Here is an 11,643-nt window from a genome sequence, read left to right on the forward strand (position 1 = left end):
TACACTAATTAATAATCTAGCACACTATCACAACTCCCCGGCAACGGCGCCAAAAATTGATGCAGCAGGCAGAAGTCGGCTAATTAAGAAATCAAAATATGGAATACGTTGTGAGTATAGTTCTTAACCAGCTAAGATCCACCTCGTCAATATAGAAAAGTTGTCACAAATTTTAGAAATAAAAATAGTGGGAATATGAGTCCCAGGAAATCTCCCAACGAGTTGCAGGAAAGGGTGCTAATTTATTAATCAGGAATTTTCAAGAAAGTTTGAGTTGGATAATGAGCAATTTAAAATAACCGTAAATTAAAGCAATAAACTAAGAATTATTATTAATATTAAAAGGCCTTGACTGGGGGAATGATTAATTGGAAGTTCCATCCTTGTTGGAATCCTCTCAAGTGTAGTGTAAAGAGGTTGTTGTTTTCACTTAGTTAACCCTTACTAAATAAAGGAAAGTCAAGTGATTGAGCTAACTCTTATCCACAAATCCTAGTCCTCTCCCTTGGGAAGGTCTAGCGTTAGTAGATACAGAATTAGCCAACAACGCCCAATTTAACTAAGCACTTGAGCATTCCAACTCAAGTGTCTCCCTTTAATCAACCCCATGTCAAGTAGAAAATCTACTCCATTGACATGGAATTAATACTCATAAAAATATAAGAAGACATAATAAATTAAATTAAATAAAATATAAAATTAAAAATAATTAAAAGTAAAAGTAACTCTATATATTAATAAATTCAAAATGCAACATACTTATTTGAATAGGGTCAACAATCAACTGAAAAGAGTAAAGGAATAAGGAATAAGGAAACAAACTAAAGTAGTGTCTTCAAAGGAGGTAATGACTCTTCAGCATCCAAAATTCAAGTAAAAGCATAAACTATGAATGTAAAAGCAATTCTAGATTCAGATCTAAAACTAAAAGTAATCCTAATATCAATGTATCTGAATGTGTGTGGATGCGTGTTGAGTCTCTGCATGTTCCCTAGCTTTAATCTGTGTTTCTGGGCCGAAAACTGGGTTAAAACGTGGCCCGAGATTGTCTCCAGCGTATTCTGTAATTTCTGCAGATCACGCAGGTCACGCGTACGCGTCGTCCACGTGTTCGCATCGTCAGCGATTTTCCTTGTCACGCGTTCGCGTCGTCCACGCGTTCGCGTCATTCGTGCAGACTCCAATCCACGCGTTTGCGTCAGGCACGCGTTCGCGTCACTGCAATTTCTTCATTTCGCGCGCTCGCGTGAGCCATGCGTTTGCGTCAATGTTTATTGGTCATCTCCTTAGTTTCTTGTGTTCCTTCCATTTTTGGAAGCTTCCTCTCTGTTCTCTAAGCCATTTCTGCCCTATGAAGCCTGAAACACTTAACACACGGATCACGGCTTCGAATGGTATAAAGGAAAATTAAAATGTATAAATTAAAGGTCTCTAGGAAGCAAGTTTTCAACCATAAACAATACTAGGAAGGAATTATAAAATCATGCAATCCATATGAATAAGTAGGTAAAGGCTTGATAAAACCACTCAGGTAAACACAATATAAATCATAAAATAGTGGTTTATCAATGAGATTGCGACCAATTGGGATTTCATTGGAAGAGAGTTTCTAGATAAGTTCTTCCCACCGGAAAAGACCGATTATGTCCGGAAGGAGATATCGGGTATAATGCAAAGAGACCAAGAGAGTTTGTATGAGTATTGGACTCGGTTCAAAAGGCTATTGGAATCTTGTCCACATCATGGATTGAACACTCACTTGCTCATTAGCTACTTCACCGGAGGTCTTTGTATGGAAGATAGAAGATTGCTCACCGCTTCTAGTGGTGGTTCCCTTTCAAAAAATAAGATGGAGGGAGAAGCTTGGAAGTTGATAAATGATGTTGCTAAGGCTACACAACATACAAGGGTGAGAAGTAATCCTCTCAAGGGTGTGGTGGAACCATCCCCTTCCGAAACAAGCCTAACCAAAGTACTTGGGGATATGACCACCATCCTCACGCAAATACAAAAAGATCAAAAGGAATACTACTCTATCCAAGCCATCCAAGCCCCACCTCCAGTTGCTCAACTTGAAGGCCCTCCTAGGATTTGTGGTTTGTGCTCTAGCACCACACATTACACCGATCAATGCCATCAAATTCAAGAGGAACATGCCCTTGTAGTGGCTAATGTGAATTACAACAACCGTCCACCCTATCCTTCTCAAGGCCAAAATAATTACCCTCATGGTGGTAATCAACATCAAGGGTGGAGGGATAATGCACAAGGGAGCAATCAAAACCAAAGATGGAACAACTCTTCTTCTCATCACAACAACAATCAATCTTCATCTCAATACCACCACAACAACACCAACTACCAAGCCAACCAAGGTCACTCCAACCAAAACCAAAACAACTACACCAAATACCAAGCACCACACCATAGACAACAATCCAACCAAACCTTTCCATCTTCTAACAATCAAGTTGATGAGCTTAGAGCCACCATGGAGAAACGGGACGAGAGCAACAAGGCTCAATTTGATGCCTTCGGTGCTCAATTGGCTAACCTCACCAACTTGCTTTCAAAGAAGGCCATGTCAAACCAACCTTCAACCTCCAACAACAACACCAACCAACCCTCAAGCTCTTCTAACCTTCCATCCCAACCCCAACCAAACCCCAAGGTCAGTCTCAACGCCATCACTCTACGGTCGGGGACTACATAGGAGGAGATACCTCCAAGGGTCATGGAAGACATTCATGAGGAAGACGTGGTTGTTGAAGCTCCACATGAAGAAGAGGAGGTAGACAAAAGGTATGAGGAAGAAGGAGTAAGCCTCAAAGAACCCAAGAGGAAAGCTATAGTGGATGAGTCCATTCCTATTCCATTCCCTTCCATGGTGAAGAAAGCAAAGAAAATGCCAGAATTTGATTTGAACATGCTTCAAGTGTTCAAGAAGGTTTAGGTAACTGGTATGCGAAATTGTTACTCTGAGGTTGTAAAATTTGTTGTTCGTTCTCTCCCTGGCAATGGCTCCAAGAACTGGTGCACAATACCATGGTCTAGACATAACTTCACAACTTCGCACAACTAACCAGCAAGTGCACTGGGTCGTCCAAGTAATAAAACCTTACGTGAGTAAGGGTCGATCCTACGGAGATTGTTGGCATGAAGCAAGCTATGGTCACCTTGTAAATCTCAGTCAGGCGGATATCAAATGGTTATAGTATTTTCGAATAATAATAATAAATAAACAGATAATAAAGATAGAAATACTTATGTAATTCATTGGTGAGAATTTCAGATAAGCGTATAGAGATGCTTTCGTTCCTCTGAATCTTTGCTTTCCCGCTGTCTTCATCCAATCAGTCTTACTCCTTTCCATGGCAAGCTTTCTGTAAGGGCATCACCGTTGTAAATGGCTACATCCCATCCTCTCTGTGAAAATGGTCCAAATGCTCTGTCACGGCATGGTTAATCATCTGGAGGTTCTCGATCATACTGGAATAGGATTTACTATCCTTTTGCGTCTGTCACTACGCCCAGCACTTGCGAGTTTGAAGCTCGTCACAGTCATTCAATCCCTGAGTCCTACTCGGAATACCACAGATAAGGTTTAGACTTTCCGGACTCTCATGAATGCCGCTATCAATCTAGCTTATACCACGAAGATTCTGATTAAGAGATCCAAGAGATACTCATCCAATCTAAGGTAGAACGGAAGTGGTTGTCAGGCACGCATTCGTGGGGGAATGATGATGATTGTCACATTCATCACATTCATATTAAAGTGCGAATGAATATCTTAGAAGCGGAATAAGTTGAATTGAATAGAAAAACAGTAGTACTTTGCATTAATTCATGAGGAACAGCAGAGCTCCACACCTTAATATATGGAGTGTAGAAACTCTACCGTTGAAAATACATAAGTGATGAAGGTTCAGGCATGGCCGAATGGCCAGCCCCCAAGGCTAAGAACTAAACGTCCCAAGATGTCTAATACAGTAGTAAAAGGTCCTATTAATACTAGACTAGCTACTAGGGTTTACAGAAGTAAGTAATTGATGCATAAATCCACTTCTGGGGCCCACTTGGTGTGTGCTTGGACTGAGCTTGAAGTTTACACGTGCAGAGGCTTCTTCTGGAGTTGAACGCCAAGTTGTAACGTGTTTTTGGCGTTCAACTCTGGTTTGTGATGTGTTTCTGGCGTTTAACTCCAGACTACAGCGTTGAACTGGCGTTCAACGCCCTTTTGTGTCATTTAAACTCGGCCAAAGTATGGACTATTATATATTTCCGGAAAGCTCTGGATGTCTACTTTCCAACGCAATTAGAAGCACGCCATTTTGAGTTATGTAGCTCCAGAAAATCCACTTTGAGTGCAGGGAGGTCAGAATCCAACAGCATCAGCAGTCTTTCTTCAACCTCTGAATCTGATTTTTGCTCAAGTCCCTCAATTTCAGCCAGAAAATACCTGAAATCATAGAAAAACACACAAACTCGTAGTAAAGTCCAGAAATGAGAATTTAACATAAAAACTAATAAAAACATCCCTATAAATAGCTAGATCCTACTAAAAACATACTAAAAACAATGCCAAAAAACGTATAAATTATCCGCTCATCACAACACCAAACTTAAATTGTTGCTTGTCCCCAAGCAACAAAAAATCAAATAGGATAAAAAGAAGAGAGAATATACTATAAATTCCAAACTATCAATGAAACATAGCTCCCATCAGATGAGCGGGACTTGTAGCTTTTTGACTCTTGAATAGTTTTGGCATCTCACTTTATCCATTGATGTTCAGAATGATTGGCATCTATAGGAACTCAGAGTTCAGTTAGTGTTATTGATTCTCCTAGTTCAGTATGTTGATTCTTGAACACAGCTACTTTATGAGTCTTGGTCGTGGCCCTAAGCACTTTGTTTTCCAATATTACCACCGGATACATAAATGCCACAGACACATAATTGGGTGAACCTTTTCAGATTGTGACTCAGCTTTGCTAAAGTCCCCAATTAGAGGTGTCCAAGATTCTTAAGCACACACTTCTTTTGCTTTGGACATTGACTTTAACCGCTCAGTCTCAAGTTTTCACTTGACACCTTCACGCCACAAGCACATGGTTAGAGACAGCTTGGTTTAGCCGCTTAGGCCAGGATTTTATTCCTTTAGGCCCTCCTATCCACTGAGGCTCAAAGCCTTGGGATCCTTTTTATTTACCCTTGCCTTTTGGTTTTAAGAGTTATTGGCTTTTTGCTCTTGCCTCTTGGTTTTAAGAGCTTTTGGCTTTTTCTGCTTGCTTTTTCTTTTTCTATATATTTTTTTCGCCATTTTTTTTTCTGCAAGCTTTGTTCTTTGCTGCTTTTTCTTGCTTCAAGAATCATTTTTATGATTTTTCAAATTATCAAATAACATGTCTCCTTGTCATCATTCTTTCAAGAGCCAACATATTTAACATTCATAAACAACAACTTCAAAAGACATATGCACTGTTCAAGCATTCATTCAGAAAACAAGAAGCATTGTCACCACATCAATATAATTAAACTAAGTTCAAGGATAAATTCGAAACTCATGTAGTTCTTGTTCTTTTGAATTAAAACAGTTTTCATTTAAGAGAGGTGATGGATTCATAGGACATTCATAACTTTAAGACAAAGTTACTAAATACTAATGATCATGTAATAAGACACAAACATGGATAAGCACTTAATATAAAGAAAACGAAAAACAGAGAATGTAAGAACAAGGAATGAGTCCACCTTAGTGATGGTGGCGTTTCCTTCTTGAGGAACCAATGATGTCATTGAGCTCTTCTATGTCTCTTCCTTGTCTTTGTTGCTCCTCCCTCATTGCTCTTTGATCTTCTCTAATTTCATGAAGGATGATGGAGTGCTCTTGATGTTCCACCCTTAATTATCCCATGTTGGAACTTAATTCTCCTAGGGAGGTGTTGATTTGCTCCCAAAAATTCTGTGGAGGAAGGTGCATCCCTTGAGGTATCTTAGGGATTTCTTGATGATGAGCCTCCTCATGTGTTTTTTGAGCTCTATGAGTGGGCTCTCTTGTTTGCTCCATCCTTTTCTTAGTGATGGGCTTCTCTTCCTCAATGGGAATGTCTCCTTCTATGAAAGCTCCAGCTTAGTAACATAGATGGCAAATAAGATGAGGGAAAGCTAGCCTTGCCAAGGGAGAGGACTTTTTGGCTATTTTGTAGAGTTCAAGGGAGATGACTTCATGAACTTCTACTTCCTCACCAATCATGATGCTATGAATCATGATGGCCCGATCCACAGTAACTTCAGATCGGTTGCTAGTGGGGATGATGGAGCATTGGATGAACTCCAACCATCCTCTAGCCACAGGCTTAAGGTCCAGTCTTCTAAGTTGAACCGGTTCGCCTTTTGAGTCAATCTTCCATTGAGCTCCTTCCACACATATGTCGATGAGGACTTGGTCCAACCTTTAATCAAAGTTGACCCTTCTAGTGTAGGGGCGTGCATCTCCTTGCATCATAGGTAAGTTAAACGCCAACCTCACATTTTTCGGACTAAAATCTAAGTATTTCCCCCGAACCATGGTGAGATAATTCTTTGGGTTCGAGTTCTTACTTTGATCATGGTTCCTAGTTATCCATGCATTGGCATAGAACTCTTGAACCATTAGGATGCTGACTTGTTGGATAGGGTTTGTTAGAACTTCCCAACCTCTTCTTTGGATTTCATATCGGATTTCTGGATACTCATTTCTCTTGAGTTTGAAAGGGACCTCGTGGATCACCTTCTTCTTGGCCACAACATCATAGAAGTGGTCTTGATAAGCTTTGGAGATGAATCTTTCCATCTCCTATGACTCGGAGGTGGAAGCTTTTGTCTTCCCTTTCCCTTTTCTAGAGGATTCTCCGGTCTTAGGTGCCATCAATGGTAATGGAAAAACAAAAAGCTTATACTTTTACCACACCAAACTTAGAATATTGCTCTCCCTCGAGCAAGAGAAGAAAGAATAGATGAAGAAGAAGAAGAAAATATAGAGGAGATGAGGGAGAGGTGTATTCGGCCAAGAAGGAGAAGAGAGGGTTGTGTTGTGTGAAAATGAAGAAGAGTGGAGGGCTTTATATAGGGAAGGGAGGGGGGTTAAGGTTCGGCCATATAGGGTGAGTTTGGGTGGGAAATTGGTTTTGAATTTTGAAGGTAGGTGGAGTTTATGAGGTAGGTTTATGGGGAAGAGTGGATGGATATGAGTGGTGAAGTGGTGATAGGGAAGAGAGATTGAGGTGATTGGTGAAGAGTTTTGGGGAAGAGTGTTTATTGGGAAGAGAGGATGAACATTGAGAAGAGGGAAGAGAGAGAGTGAGTGGTAGGTGGGGATCCTGTGGGGTCCACAGATGCTGAGTTGATCCTGTGGGGTCCACAGATCCTGAGGTGTCAAGGAATTTCATCCCTACACCAATTAGGCATGTAAAATGCCTTTGCATGCATTTCTGGCGTTTAAACGCCGAATTGATGCTTGTTCTGGGCGTTCAGCGCCCAGATGCAGCATGTTTCTGGCGTTGAACGCCAGTTCTATGCTTGTTTCTGGCGTTCAGCGCCAGCTTTCCTCAGTGTGCATTTCTGGCATCTGAACGCCAAGATGCTGCTTGTTTTGGGCGTTCAACACCAGATCCATACTCTGTTCTGGTGTTGAACGCCAGCCGGATGCTCCTTACTGGCGTTTAAACGCCAGTGAACTCCTCCTCCAGGGTGTGATTTTTCTTCTGCTGTTTTTGATTCTGTTTTTGATTTTTCTATTTATTTTGTGACTCCACATGATCATGAACCTATGAAGACATATAATAACAATAAAAATAAATTAAAATTAGATAAATAAAAATTGGATTGCCTCCCAACAAGCGCTTCTTTAATGTCAATAGCTTGACAGTGGGCTCTCATGGAGCCTCACAGATGTTCAAAGCATTGTTGAGACTTCCCAACACCAAACTTAGAGTTTGGATATGGGAGTTCAACACCAAACTTAGAATTTGGTTGTGGCCTCCCAACACCAAACTTAGAGTTTGACTGTGGGGGCTCTGGTTGACTCTGTTTTGAGAGAAGCTTACTGTGCCTCTTTTCCATGTTTACAGAAGGATGTCCTTGAGTTTTAAACTCAAGGGAGTCCTCATTCAATTGAGGGACTAGTTCACCTCTGTTAATATCAATCACAGCTCTTGCTGTGGTTAGGAAGGGTCTTCCAAGGATGATGGATTCATCCTCATCCTTCCCAGTATTTAGGATTATGAAATCAGCAGGGATGTAAAGGCCTCCAACCTTTACTACTATGTCCTCTACTTGTCCATAAGCCTATTTTCTGGAATTGTCTGCCATCTCTAATGAGATTTTAGCAGCTTGTACCTCAAAGATTCCCAGTTTCTCCATTACAGAGAGTGGCATGAGGTTTATTCCTGACCCAAGATCACATAGAGCCTTCTCAAAGGTTATGGTGCCTATGGTACAAGGTATTAGGAACTTTCCAGGATCCTGTTTCTTCTGAGGCAATCTCAGTTGATCCAATGCATTTAGTTCATTGGTGAATAGGGGAGGTTCATCTCCCCAAGTCTCATTACCAAATAAATTGGCATTCAGCTTCATGATTGCACCAAGGAACTTGGCAACTTGTTCTTCAGTGACATCCTTATTCTCTTCAGAAGAAGAATACTCATCAGAACTCATGAATGGCATAAGGAGGTTCAATGGAATCTCTGTGGTCTCTAGATGAGTCCCAGATTCCTTTAGTTCCTCAGAGGGAAACTCCTTATTGATCACTGGAAGTCCCAGGAGGTCTTCCTCACTGGGATTCATGTCCTCCTCCTCTCTTGTGGGTTCGGCCATGATAGTCAATTCAATGGCCTTGCACTCTCCTTTTGGATTTTCTTCTGTATTGCTTGGGAGAGCACTAGGAGGGGTTTCAGTGATCTTCTTACTCAGCTGGCCCACTTGTGCCTCCAAATTTCTAATGGAGGACCTTGTTTCATTCATGAAACTCATAGTGGCCTTAGATAGATCAGAGACTAAGTTTGCTAAATTAGAGGTATTTTGTTCAGAGTTCTCTGTCTGTTGCTGAGTGGATGATGGAAAAGATTTACTATTGTTAAACCTATTTCTTCCACCATTATTAAAGCCTTGTTGAGGCTTTTGTTGATCCTTCCATGAGAAATTTGGGTGATTTCTCCATGAGGGATTATAGGTGTTTCCATAAGGTTCACCCATATAATTTACCTCTGGTATTGCAGGGTTCTCAGGATCATAAGCCTCTTCTTCAAAAGATGCCTCTTGAGTACTCTTGGATGCAGCTTGCATTCCATTCAAACTCTGAGAAATCATATTGACTTGCTGAGTCAATATTTTATTCTGAGCCAATATGGCATTCAGAGTATCAATTTTAAGAACTCCTTTCTTCTGAGGCGTCCCATTACTCACAGGATTCCTCTCAGAAGTGTACATGAACTGGTTATTAGCAACCATGTCAATGAGTTCTTGAGCTTCTGCAGGCATTTTCTTTAGGTGAATGGATCCACCTGCAGAAGTATCCAATGACATTTTAGCTAATTCAGATAGACCATCATAGAATATATCCAGGATGGTCCATTCTGAAAGCATGTCAGAAGGACACTTTTTGGTCAGTTCCTTGTATCTCTCCCAAGCTTTATAGAGGGATTCACCTTCTTTCTGTCTGAAGGTTTGAACATCCACTTTAAGCTTACTCAGCTTTTGAGGAGGAAAGAACTTGGCTAAGAAAGCCTTGACCAGCTTATCCCAAGAGTTCAGGCTATCTTTAGGTTGAGAATCCAACCATATTCTAGCTCTGTCTCTCACAGCAAAAGGGAAAAGCATGAGCCTGTAGACTTCAGGATCTACTCCATTAGTCTTAAGAGTATCACAGATCTGCAAGAATTCAGTTAAGAACTGAAAAGGATCTTCAGATGGAAATCCATGAAACTTGCAGTTCTGTTGCATCAGAAAAACTAATTGAGGTTTCAGCTCAAAATTGTTTGCTCCAATGGTAGGAATGGAGATGCTTCTTCCATGTAAATTGGAATTTGGTACAGTAAAGTCACCAAGCATCCTCCTTGCATTATTATTATTTTCGGCTGCCATATCCTCTTCTTGTTCAAAAATTCCTGTAAGGTTGTCTCTGGATTGTTGTATTTTAGCTTCTCTTAGTTTCCTTTTCAGAGTCCTTTCAGGTTCAGGATCTGCTTCAACAAGAGTGTTTTTGTCCTTGCTCCTGCTCATATAAAAAAGAGGGAACAAAAAAATAATAATAATAGGGATCCTTTTTACCCAGGTATAGAGGTTCCCCTGTGTGAGTAGAAGAAGAAAAGAATGTAATGTAAAGAAGGGAAGAAGAGAAAATTTGAACACAGATGGAAGAGGGGGTTCGAATTTGGGTGAGATGAAGTGTTAGTAGATGAATAAATAAATAGAAGGAGATGAGAGAGAAAGAGGATTTTCAAAAATAAAATTTTAAAAAGGGTTAGTGATTTTCGAAAATTAGGAATGAAAGCAAATTAAAATTGAAAATTGAAACAATTAGTTAATTAAAAAGAATTTTTGAAAAAGAGGGAAGAGATTTTCGAAAATTAGAGAGAGAGAGTTAGTTAGGTAGTTTTGAAAAAGATAAGAAACAAACAAAAAGTCAATTAGTTAGTTGAAAAAGATTTGAAAGTCAATTTTGAAAAGATAAGACGATAAGAAGTTAGAAAAGATATTTTAAAATCAAATTTTTGAAAAAGATAAAATTTTGAAAAAGATATGATAGAAAGATTTGATTAAAATTAGTTTTGAAAAAGATTTGAATTTTAAAAATCAAAATTAATGACTTGACTCACAAGTAATCACAAGATATGATTCTAGAACTTAAAGTTTGAATCTTTCTTAACAAGCAAGTAACAAACTTGAAATTTTTGAATCAAAATATTAATTTTTGATGGTATTTTCGAAAATTATGAGAGAAGATTAAGAAAAAGATTTTTGAAAAATATTTTTATAATTTTCGAAATTAATTAAGAAAAATGAAAAAGATTTGATTTTTGAAAAAGATTTTGAAAAAGATAAGATTTTTAAATTGAAAATTTGATTTGACTCATAAGAAACAATTAGATTTTAAAAATTTTTGAAAACTTCATTCCAAATTTTCGAAATTTATGAGTGAAAAAAAAGGGAAAGATATTTTTTTATTTTTGAATTTTTAATGATGAAAGAGAAAAACATGAAAATGATGCAGTGCATGAAAATTTTGGATCAAAACAATGAATGCATGCAAGAATGCTATGAATGTCAAGATGAACACCAAGAACACTATGAATGTCAAGATGAACATCAAGAACTTATTTTTGAAAAATTTTCAAGAAAAGAAAACATGCAAGACACCAAACTTAGAAATTTTTAATATTTAGACACTAAGAATTCAAGAATGCATATGAAAAACACCATACAACACAAAACAATATAATATGAAGATCAATCAAGAAGGGTTATCAAGAACAACTTGAAGATCATGATGAATGCAATGCATGAATGCAATTTTCGAAAAATGCAAGATGAGTATGCAATTGACACCAAACTTAAAATTTGACTCAAGACTCAAACAAGAAACACAAAATATTTTTGATT

The 11,643-nt window shown here is 38.9% G+C and overlaps 1 non-coding gene across 1 annotated transcript; it reads left to right on the plus strand.

Moving 5' to 3' along the window:
• The first annotated feature begins 9,621 nt into the window (after positions 1–9,621).
• On the plus strand, positions 9,622–9,729 carry LOC148549157 (small nucleolar RNA R71). Its single transcript, XR_015897563.1, has one exon. It is a non-coding gene; the product is annotated as a small nucleolar RNA R71 (small nucleolar RNA).
• The last annotated feature ends 1,914 nt before the right edge of the window (positions 9,730–11,643 follow it).

This window comes from Arachis ipaensis, chromosome B8 (genome assembly GCF_059453495.1).
Source record: "Arachis ipaensis isolate K30076 ecotype BB chromosome B8, ASM5945349v1, whole genome shotgun sequence".
Classification (NCBI taxonomy): domain Eukaryota; kingdom Viridiplantae; phylum Streptophyta; class Magnoliopsida; order Fabales; family Fabaceae; genus Arachis; species Arachis ipaensis.